This window comes from Melopsittacus undulatus, chromosome 4 (genome assembly GCF_012275295.1).
Source record: "Melopsittacus undulatus isolate bMelUnd1 chromosome 4, bMelUnd1.mat.Z, whole genome shotgun sequence".
NCBI lineage: Eukaryota > Metazoa > Chordata > Aves > Psittaciformes > Psittaculidae > Melopsittacus > Melopsittacus undulatus.
The window spans coordinates 91,834,292-91,845,742 of NC_047530.1; positions in this window are offsets into that span (position 1 = coordinate 91,834,292).

The following is an 11,451-nucleotide window of genomic DNA, read 5'->3' on the forward strand; positions in this document are numbered from 1 at the left end:
AAGGGGGAATTGACATTGCAGTTGCAAAAGGGAAATAGTCCCTCAGCCTTTGGAGGTGGCTTTTGGCAGCTGTGAAAGAAAGGTTTCCATACTAGGATGATGTTATGAGTCATACAGCCAACTGGACCAAGATAGAGGAAGGCATCCAGTCTCTGAGGGAATTAGCCATTGCAGAGATGACCAGTCACAGGCCGGATGCTGGGAATGCGTCCCTAGATCCAGATGAAGTTGAGTGAATTAGCCATTGCAGAGATGATCAGTCGCAGGCCGGATGCTGGGAATGCATCGTAGATCCAGATGAAGTTGAATGTACATTATCCATGTGGCAGAAATTTACACAGAGTGCACCAGCATCATATGCCCACTGTTTGGCAGCAATAAACTGGAATGACATAGCACCACCAACAGTGGATGAACTGATCCATCAACTCTGAGAGTTTGAAGACAATATCACCCCTTCCATCATTTCAGCTGTGGAAAAACTGTCTCAGGAATTCAAACAATTGAGAGATGATCTATCTGATCTGTCCAGCTCCCCACGTGTACCAACTCACATCTCAGCTATTAACAAAAGGTGTGCTGCTGCTCGGGAGAGAAGATATAGGAGGTACACACCACGGGTCACCCTATGGTTTTAGCTGCAGGATCACGGAGAAGACATGAGAAAGTGGGGTGGAAAACGTATGTCGTGCGTGAATTGAAGAGGAGAGCAAAGGTCAAGGATGATCATCCCATGAAAGCTGTGGCTTCAGTCTCTGGTGAGCAGGTTCCCAGATGGAGTGGGGGAGCTGATTTTACTCCATCTCCTGCGATAAAGAAAACTCTTCCCTTTCTACAAGATGTAGAAATTATAACAAAATAAATTTGCCATGGCAAATGAGGATTGAGCTGTTGACTGACAGTCAGGGAAGACCTGACAGTTTGCTTTGCTTGAGAAGAAGAAAGGTTAAAGTGTTTCTTTAAAACAGAGTCATTCTGATGAAAAAGAGGAATGTGAAGCACTACAGAAGTAAACTGCATAGAGTTAACAGTCAAGGAGTCAGCCATGTCATTACCCACTGTTAAAGTGCCAGGCAGGTTGGAATATGACCAAATATGAGCAACAAAACCAGTGTAATTAATGCAGCAGCCAATACAGGAGCCCTGTGAGCCTCTGCTCTTACATCTCAACATGCCTCAACAAGCTCGCCACCGCCTGCAAACTTTTTGCTCTGACTTGGGCTAACACAGCTCCGCAATCTCCCACCTGCACCCTCATATGCTAGCTCAAATAAACGTGCATGAGCAGCCCCGTGACCATCAGTCTGCCTTTTTATAGCATAGTCCAATTGGTTTATAAAAGACATATAGGGTTCCTGAGACCCCTCGTTGATACCCGCAAAAGAAGCAGTCTTCCTCGGCCCAATTCAAGCATGCGCCTCCAGGCCCAAATAGCCACATGGGCAGCCCACTGGAACCCAGAGGGTTTAGATCTGAGCTATGAAGCCACATCTATCACAGTGACTGTCTTCAGTCACCATATATTCCATTCTATAAACAATCACTCCTCAGGCTGTTTCCCAGCTCGACCTTGCACCCAGGCACACAAACACTCCCTGGCCTGCTCAAGACTCAGGTGCACTATCAGCAATTCTTCTTCTTTAATTATCCCCATAGCAGGAACAGGATGGTTTGCAGTTTTTTATATCTCCCCTTTCCTACTCTCCCCTGGTCCTGAGCTGCTTTGTCCAAGCCCAGTCGTGGTAAATCCCCTAATTGGTTTAGCTTTTCAATCACTTGTTCAATGGGGTTTCCTTGTTCTGATAATAGTATGTGTTTTTTTCCCAGCCACCCCATCTAGCAATACAGCATCTGCTCCTTCATCCATGAGGTGAAGCAGCCATTTCTGGGGTTTCTCCCCTGGCATCTGCTTGTATGAACTCTTAATCTCCTCGGGACTATAATCTGCCAATCTGCCTGTTCTTACTTGTCTGCTTGCCCTGGTCATCATCTCACGTTTAAACACAGGAGCTGTGTGAGCTCCCTCCTTTTTTGCGTCTGCCTTGTCTCCGGTATCTGATTCTGACTCACTGGTCCCAAAAATATCTCCATTCCATGTCACAGGGTCCCAGTTGTGATCAGACACAAGGGCACTGACCCGTGGCCTCACTGCTTTTGCATACTTTTTCTTGCTCCGATTTTTGGCAATGCAGACAATGTATTTTTCTGCGAGTGCGGCACCTTTTTTTCCCCCCAAGTCTCTCACCCTGCTCTGCAGTGGCTACAGATGTCTCCCTCTGCAACAGCACGTCTGCTTTAACCCTTTCTAGCTTGGAATGTAAATCTGCTACTTTTTCCTCCAACTCTGTGTTCTTATCTACCACACCTTTGCAGGCAAGCAGCAAGCAGCCTGTCGTGCTTCGGGCATGACTCAGTCGCTCCTTTGAGCGGGTATGGGAGGGATTCTGCAAACTCACCCCGATACTTTAACACTCCCATGGGGTCCTTAGCTCCCCATGGTTCAGGTCTTACAGTAGTACAAGTCTATTTTATCCCACAGCATGATTCACAGTTCCTGTGTCACAGAATCACAGAATCCCAAGGGTTGGAAGGTACCGCAAAAGATCATCTAGTCCAACCCCCTGCAAGAGCAGGGAAACCTGGAGTACATCACACAAGAACTTGTCCAGGCAGGCCTTGAATATCTCCAACATAGGAGATTCCACAACCCCCCTGGGCAACCTGTTCCAGTGCTCTGTCACTCTCACAGTAAAGAAGTTCTTCCTGATGTTAACATGGAACCTCCTATGCTTCAGTTTACACCCATTGCCCCTTGTCCTATCACTGTATATCACGGAAAAAAGCCTAGCTCCATCATCCTGACACCCACCCTTTACATATTTGTAAACACTGATGAGGTCACCCCTCAGTGTTCTCTTCTCCAAGCTAAAGAGACCCAGCTCCCTCAGCCTCTCCTCATCAGGGAGGTGTTCCACTCCCTTAATCATCTTTGTGGCTCTGCACTGGACTCTTTCAAGCAATTCCCTGTACTTCTTGAACTGAGGGACCCAGAACTGGACGCAATATTCCAGATGCGGCCTCACCAAGGCAGAGTAGAGGGGGAGGAGAACCTCTCTTGCCCTACTAACCATACCCTTTCTAATGCACCCTAGGATGCCATTTGCCTTCTTGGCCACAAGGGCACATTGCTGGCTCATGGTCATCCTCCTATCCACCAAGACCCCCAGGTCCCTTTCCCTTTCATTACTTTCCAGCAGGTCAACCCCCAACCTGTACTGGTACATGGGGTTGTTCTTCCCCAGATGCAAGACTCTACATTTGCCCTTGTTGAATTTCATCAAGTTTCTCCCCACCCAACTCTCCAGCCTGTCCACATCTTGCTGAATGGCAACACAGCCTTCTGGTGCATCCACCTCTGCCGCTCCACAGGAGGAGCCACAGGTCAAGGCTCTTTCCATATCTTTCTCCCCTTTTTTTTCCATCCTCCTCACTGATGTACTCCAGATGTCTCCATCCAATGGTTTGAGATCCCAATCTTGGTTGGGCTACTACTGCCTGTACCCGCAGTCCCGTATCTGCACTGGCCTTTGGGAGTCTCTGCTACCACCGTGCAGTCCTCAGGGCATACGACACTGCTAAATTTTCTAGGATTTTTTTCCTGCCACCCTGATGCTGCTTGGGTGGCAGCTAATAAAACTTGTTGTTGTACAACCCCATTGCTTTTTCAGTTAGCACTTCTTGATTCAATTAATCTACCTGTTCCTTCAAGTCTTGGATTTGTCCCCATGTTACTTTAAACACACTAAGTAGGGTTCCTCCCATGCGCCCGGCATGTTGCAGGCACTCTCTGGGCATTGTCTGCGGTATCACCGCAAACTTCCCCCAGTACTTCAATAGATTGAGGGGGCATTTTTACCTGATGGCTCCGGCCCCAGCTGAGTACAAGTTTCCCACCTATCCCACAAAGTACTCCACAACCCAGGGGTCCATCCTAGCTGTTTTCAAAACAGCTGAATGAAGCGAGCAAAGAATGGCCTGGATGCCAAAGAGCTGTGTCTCAATATTGTCATGAATATTGAAGAGGCTTGCAAATTCATGCTGGGACAAAAGATTATTGTTCTAGTTTCCTATATTGCATCGGCAGTTCTGAAACAGAAAAAAGATCACTGGTTATCTCCTTAATGTTTTTTAAACGACCAGGCTACCCTTGTGGAATGATATAGAAATCGTGGTCATTAATGTTGTGAATCCAGCATCCTTTTTGCAGAACAATTGACAGAAGCACTAAAACACAACCGCTTGGCCACTATAGAGACTGTATATTCAAGCCGACCAGACCTGAAAGAAAAACCTCTGGAAGATGCTGATTCTTGGCTTACTGATGGTAGTAGCTTAATGAAAAATGGTGAATGAAAGGCAGAATATGCCATTACCACCACTTCACAGGTAACAGAAGCTAAACCTTTACCTCAAACACCTCTGCCCAGAAGGCAGAAATAATAGCATTAACGAGAGCCCTGGAATTGGTTAAAGATGAAAGGATAAATATTTGGACTTATTCTAAGTATGCATTTGGTGTGGTGTGGTCCATGCACATGGTGCTATCTGGAAAGAGTGAGGACTTTTGAACACAAGGGAAACAAATTAAACATGCTACAGAAATTATACAGCTACTGGAAGCTGTTCAGCTACCTGAAGAACTAGCTATTATGTACTGTGGAGGGCATCAGCAAGGTAACTCTGATCAGGAAATTGGAAATCATTTGGCCTATTTTGAAGCCAAGCGAGCAGATGAACAATCTAAAATCATGCCCTTAATCCTTGACAGCAAACTAAAAATTAAGAAATCTAAACCTGGATATTCAAAAGAGGATAGAAAATTGTTTGAAGATGTAAAAGTACAGGAAAACAAAGAGAGTTGGGTTCAGATACCTGATTAGCAAATTGTAATCCCCTATAACCACCTCTAGAAGTTAGTTCAGGTGGAACATAATAAAACTCATTGGGTAACAACTCTTTGTATAAATACTTAAATTGTAGGAAGGAATCTATATACTATAGTTCAATTAGTGACAAAAAAAATGTCAGCTATGTCTTAAGAATAATCCCAAAACTGAAAATAGAAATCAAACTGTGATAATTGGGAGAGGAAGATATCCAGGACAGCAGTGGCAACTAGATTTTTCTGAATTACTGAGAAAAGGTTATCGAAATTTGTTGATGTGAACGGATACTTTTTCAGGCTGGCCAGAAGCATTCCCTTGTAGGAATCTACATCTGAGGGAAAGGTTAAAATTTGGGATAGTTAATCCTAATCCAGGTAGTAAATATTACACCTGCGCACAAAGATGCATTACACCAGGAACCAGAGTATGAGATTATGCTTGTTTAAATGCCACAGGTGTAGGTCACTGTTCAAATTACGATTACACTATTAATACAGATGGTATTGTAGTTCAGTGGTGGCCCATTCCTAAAGGGAAATGATGGTATTGGCTATGTGGAGAAAATGCTTATAAGACTCTACCCCCCAACTGGAAGGTGGAATGCACCATAGGTGCTGTGATACCAAATCTTACTATTATTGACACGTATCCTTCTGGGACCTGGGTTAGAAGTTTTGCTAAACGGATTAAATGAGGGTTTAACCCAATTGCTGAACAAAGCACAACATTTCATGATTTTGTAAGATGTCTAATTTCATCTTCGGGAGTAAGTAATTAGAGAAGGCAATCGTAAATATCTCAGCAACTATAGAGGAAATAGAAAGTAAAACCATTGATATAATCCAAGAGGAACAAAAAGAGATAACTAGCCTATCTAAAGTGGTATTACAAATCCGAATGGCTCTAGACATGTTACTGGCTTCACAAGGAGGGGATTGTTCCATAATCAATGAAAGTTGCTGTTCCTATACATATCAAAGTGGCAGAATTGAGACATATCTGGAGGAAATTTGGAAACAAACTAAAGTATTTCATGAAATGACCATGGATGATCCCCTCTGGGATTTTGAAGAAATATGGGAAAAGTTAACTTCATGGTTACCTAATCTCTCCTGGTTGAGGCAACTGGTTGGAGGAATATTGATGTTAATTATTTTAATATTGACTACTTGTGGTATGATACAATGTTCCTTCTGCTGTCGTAAATGATCTATGATAAATTATGAGGATTGGAAAAGAAGTGAAATCAAGCATCAAATAGAAATGGGACATTATTTCAAAAAGACTTTAGACGGTAATAGTAGTATATAAAATGTTGCAGAAGAATTTGCAAAAGGAGAGAAAAAGGGGAGATTTGAGACAAGGGGGCAACAAAATCACAAAATGAAATATATAAACCTTTAGAATCAATTTTAAGTAATATTAAGTTTGATGGCTTTGTAACAGTAACTATGGAAAATTACTGAGGTGCATGATTCACAGAGAAAAAAAAACAGAGTATAGCTACAAAGCATACTGAGAATTCTTGTATAAGATAAATCATTGTAGCTGACATAGGCTTAGGCCCTTATGACCTTAGTATCAAACAGGACGTAAGGATAAGCAGTATCTGGGAAAGGCAGGTGCCCAGGATGGGCTGCAGTTAAACTAACTGATAAGTAAGACAGGATGATTGCTATGTCTGTGGTGTTAATAAAACAATTAAGCTGGTATAAGCATCTACTGCGCGTGCTTCAAAGAGTGCCAGAACTGATGAAGATCGTTGGAAAAGTAAATGACCCTCAGAGACCATCACCAAATTTTTGTACGTATGCAGGAAAATTTCTGGAAAATGATGTAATCTATAGGTAGCCTCACAAATACGTATGTATGTCCAGTGGCTATATAAGGCCAGCTTGTGTAGCAATACGAGGACACATGTTAGGAGGAGCTATCCCCTGTGTCTCCCGGCACTGCAATAAAGAATACCTGCTCGTTAACTTGCAAAATTTGTTGGCGAGTTTCTCCCTGGAGTTTTCTCTGAATCACAGGAGACCTCCATGGATGGATAAGGAGCTGCTGAGAAAACTTGGAGGGATAAAAGAGGCTTCTAAAAGGTGGAAGCAAGGAAAGGTGGGCTGGGAAGAATGCAGGTGTGTTTTTCGGGAAGTTAGGGGCCAAGTTAGGAAAGTTAAAGTCCAGATAGAATTAAATTTAGCAAGTGATATGAAAGATAACAGGAAGGGATTCTATAGGTATGTGGTGAATAAAAGACAGACTTGGTAAAACGTGGTCCTGTCCTGAAGCTCTCAGGAGAACTGGCTACCCTGGATTTGCAGAAGGCTGAGGTTCTTAATGACTTCTTTGCCTCAGTCTTCACTGGCAAATGCTCTGACCACACCACCCAAGTCCTGGAAGGCAGATGCAAGGGACTGTGAGAATGAAGACCTTAGGCACACTGTAGAACAGGATCAGGTCTGAGATCATCTTAAGAACCTGAATATGCATAAGTCCATTGGACCTGATGAAATCCATTCGCAGGTCCTGAAGTAGCTGACGAATGAAGTTGCAAAGCCACTGAGCATTGTATTTGAAAAATCACGGCAGACAGCTGAAGCTCCCAATGACTGGAAAAAGAGAAATATAATCCCCGTTTTCAAGAAGGGGAATTTGGATGACCCAGGGAACTACAGACCAGTCAGTCTCACCTCTGTGCCTGGCAAAATCTTGGAGCAGGGTTGAGGAGGAGTGTCTAGGATGTCTGTTCTACTTATCACAGTGGAAATCAGCCATGGAATGTTTTGCCAGCAAATGGTCACCTGACTCATTATTCATGACCTGCGTCCTACAAGTAACAAGAACTTGCATGAACTCACAAGCAGTATGGGATAGCATATGAACAGCCAGTGCTTTTCCTGCAGGACACAATCAGCAATAGCTTGGAAGGTGACATAAAAGATGAACTTGTCAATGCACCAAAACCAGAGTTCACTTGATCAGAGCAAAATAGCTGTGTACTTCTGGCTGAAGTGATTTTTTCTAAGCTAATCATAGTATTTGTTTTTCATATAATGTTTAAAAGTGATTGGCATAGAGCCCACAGGGACCATTATCTTCTGTGTCAGCTGTCCAGATTCACATCTTGATTCTCTCACCCCATCCCCCAGCCAAAGCATGCAACAAGCTCTTTCAGTCCTTTCCCACTACAGGTTTAATGTGTGGGACCACTGAGTGAACAGGGCCCATGTAAAACCTCTTCTGCTTCAGCTCTCACACCTGATTCCCTTGGCTATGAAGGTGGCTCATCTCTTCCTCCAAGCCACGATCTTCTCCTGCACATATCACCTCCTCTGGAAATTACGATGCCTAATGCAGTCTCTCCCATAAACAGGAAATATGTCCCCTGTCATTTGGTTTAAACTGATTTAGAATAGTGGAAGTTGAGAAAGTAAACTGATTTATTTTTCCACCTAGGAGGTATGAAACATACAACATTTCAGTAAAAAAATTGTAAAAAAATGTAAAATATTAAAATCTGCATATCCACTCCTGCCTTCTTACTATGTAACTTTCAAATAGAGATATTAACTTAAGTAAATTGCCCAGTCATGCTAAAGCAAAAGAGGCACAGGAATCTGTGTGTGGTACAGTACAATGCATTGTTAGTATTTGATAGTTCCGATGATTACAGCCACTGGAAGAAAAGCAATGAATGAATAAGAACTAGCCAGACACGTTGCACAGCCTACCTGATATTTTACAAGGACTTGGTAAGCACATCATCTGGTTTATCATCAGTGCTGATGGGCTGGTTAAATGTTTCTTAATGAACTCAGTTAATCCAGGCACCAGGTGAAAGGATCCAACATCAGACTTTTCAAATACCTTTCACTGAAAATGAAGAGTGAACTTCCATGAACCCTTTCAATGTACTTTCCAAGTACCATGACCTCTCTGACTTCACCTTATAACACAAGGTACATTGACTCTTCAGACTAAAAGCTATTAAAGAAAGAATGTTATTATGTGACCCAGGTGTTCTTGAAGGGACCTATAGATCAAGTAAGGATGAAGGCCTGCCGAAATATATTTCAGGTTGCATTAGAAGGCATTTACCTTTAAGCAGAATACACTGATTTTTTTCTCTTCCTCTGGGTCCAAAGATCAAGATTTCATTTGATGTTTCTAGAGAGAAGAGTTTGGGAAAAGCTGCCACAAGACTGTATTGGTAAAACTCTCCAGATTTATTAACCTCACCACATGCCAACAGCGTCTATTTACTCTGCCTGTGTTTCTAGTTGATGCAACATTACCTCTGTCTAAGAACTCTTTTATGAGCACACAACTGTGCCTAAATTAGACAGTTATATCTCATCATGGGTCTGACTGCGCAGGCATCATTTTAGATATTTTGAAGCAAAGCAATCTGTCAAAATACTGAATTGATGCACCTCTATAACAAACTGTTGGCCCAGCTTGCACCCTGGGTAGACTGATGGAGGAAGCCTGAATTGATGAAGATAATCTGACAGACACTTGCACCAGTGTTGTTGATCAATGGTTAACGTCCCATACTTGAAAATGTCTCTGTCTAAAACTATTACTCTGCTCTCCTTTTCCAGGGCCAAATAAACTTCAAATGAAGTTAATCCCATGGTCAAACATGACAAGACATGTAATCTCACCCATGTCTACTCCCTGTGATACTGTTTGTTTCTTTTTTCTCAATGGAATGGGTTTTCTATGGCAATGTGTCGTTTTCTTCATCCAGGGCAAAAGTTGTGGGTTGTTGACTTCTACTGAAAAGCAACATTGCCATAGACCCGGCAAAGTAAAAGTAATATCAAACAAAAGCAGTACAATTCTCCTCAGCTTATCTGCAGTTACAAACACTTCTAAAAGAGTTTGGAAATATTGGTCTTCGTAGACAGCTCTAAGTGTAACAGGGATAATTTTCCCAGGTTTCTGCATGGCATGTATGTTGGTATCTCCATCAAGGAAATTCTTGTAAGCATGGTAACAGCAGTGTAATCATCCTTTTCCAAGACTTCCACAACCTTCTTGTTAAAGAAAGCTGACATAATAAAGCTGTCAACTGCTATCTGCTCCTTGTTCTTTGGTGCAGGGGCAGATGGGATACACAGGTCTTAGCAGTACAGTTCATGACAAATTCCTTCACCTACTCCAGATGCATTTGGGCAATGTTTAAACAGATATTAGGGTGTGAGTGAAATTCTATACTTTGAATTAAATGAAAAGATTACAGAATCATAGAACAGGCCAGAATGGAAGAGATCTTGAAAGATCACCTAATCCAACCTTTGTGGGAAAGGGAGCCTACTCACTGCCTTCAATGGACATTCATCCAGGAGGCAATGACATAATGCCGATCTGAGCAGGTACAATTCCAGCCAAAGCAGCCCAAAGCAGTTCAGGTTCTGCACACACTCCAGTGTCAGAAGAAAACAGATAGATATTTCAGGGTCAGGTGTGACTCACTGAAGTCACTCTTGCATTTAGTTCTTGTTAAAAATAAGACTGGGTGCAACTGTAAATGTTACAATCAAGGCTTTGAGACTTGAATAATCAATGTTTGCTCTAAAGTTCCCAGATAATGATTTTGGAGAGAATGTTCACTTCCAAAGCTATCCTTTTCCCCACCTCCTGTGGAGTGTGATTTACTCCACACACCTTGGACAATAGTGGCTTCTTAGAGGGCTTGAGGGATGTTTTAAGTTCAGAGAACAATGCTCTGAGCCTGCAGACCAGTTGCAAGTTGAAGCTTAGAAAGACTGGTTCTGTAGACCCTTGCTACTTTTCTTCCAGCTATTGACAGGTTTTTGTCTCTCTGCTCATACTCATTGTTCTCAGAACTTTTGACCATCTTACAGCCTTTTCAAGACGTTTTGTGGTGCATTTTGTGAATACGAGCAGTGTTTTGCATCCTTGTGCTCCACACTGATTGCAGGGCAGCCATATATATATATATATATCCAGCTATCACAGAGTTTTTGATAATATCTTGTCAGAAACAGGTCTGGTCCTAACCACCACATAGACCCCTGGCTTAAGAAGTCAATCTCTAGTTGCAGTCCTCACACAACTGCTCTGACTTGGCAATGTAACAAGACCAGGCAGAGATCTTAGTCTGCCACAGGCAGATCAAGAACATTCTAGATGTCACATTAGGTTCTACAGTTGTGTGCGTTTGTTTAGCCAGATGTGAAAAATAACCATGCTAGGAGAGAGCAGATACATGTATTGCTTCCAAGAATAAAGACTTCAAACCCAAACCATGGTGGTTTCCTGTGTGCTCTCTCACTGAGCCCAGTCCTGGGTGAGAGAATATCAGTAAGGGTGAATTTGCTGAGAGCCTCAAGAAGACCCCCAGGAGTTCCAGAGCATCTCTTAGCACATCAAATCCTACTTTTTACCTTCTCCTAGACAACTCAATATCATTATCACCTGAAAACACAGGTAACATGAGATGGCACTGACCGCTTTTGCAGTTCATCCTTGAGGGTTC